The sequence below is a fragment of the Trichosurus vulpecula genome, assembly GCF_011100635.1.
Source record: "Trichosurus vulpecula isolate mTriVul1 chromosome X unlocalized genomic scaffold, mTriVul1.pri SUPER_X_unloc_1, whole genome shotgun sequence".
Taxonomy (NCBI): domain Eukaryota; kingdom Metazoa; phylum Chordata; class Mammalia; order Diprotodontia; family Phalangeridae; genus Trichosurus; species Trichosurus vulpecula.
In genome coordinates this window covers 4,517,102-4,517,728 of record NW_023494377.1, presented here as the reverse complement: position 1 = coordinate 4,517,728, position 627 = coordinate 4,517,102, and positions in this window count along the sequence as shown.

Here is a 627-nt window from a genome sequence, read left to right as displayed (position 1 = left end):
GGAGAAAAATTTGGAACTCAAAATCTTGTAAAAATAAGTACTAAAAATTGTCTTGAAATGTAATTGGGAAAAAATAAAATACTGTTTAAAAAATTAAGAGTCAATACTGATGTGGTAGCCCAATAAGTGAATGGGATCTTGGGCTACATTAACCAGGGCATAGTCTCCAGGAAAAAAATGAGATGATAGTTCTACCGTACTCTGCCTTTATCCATCTTCATCTGGAGTATTATGTTGAGTTCTGGGCCCCATGGTTTAAGAAGGACAATGTGAATCTAAAGAATGTCCAAAGGAAGGCAACCAGGATAGTGAAGGGCCTGGCGTCTATGTCATGTAAATGTCAGTTGACGGAAGTGGGGATGTTTAGCCTGAAGATGAGAAGGTTCAGGTAGGACATGAGAGCTGTCCTCAAGTATATGAAAGGCTGTCCTGTGGAGAAAGGATTCATCTTGTTCTGTCTGGCCCCAGAGGACAGAGCCGAAGATCAATGGATAGAAGTTACAAAAGAGGAAAATTGAGGCTTGATCACACACACACACACACACACACACACACACACACACCTCTAACAATTTAAGCTTTCCCAAAGTAGAATGGGATATCTCATGAGGTGGTGGGTTCCCTTTT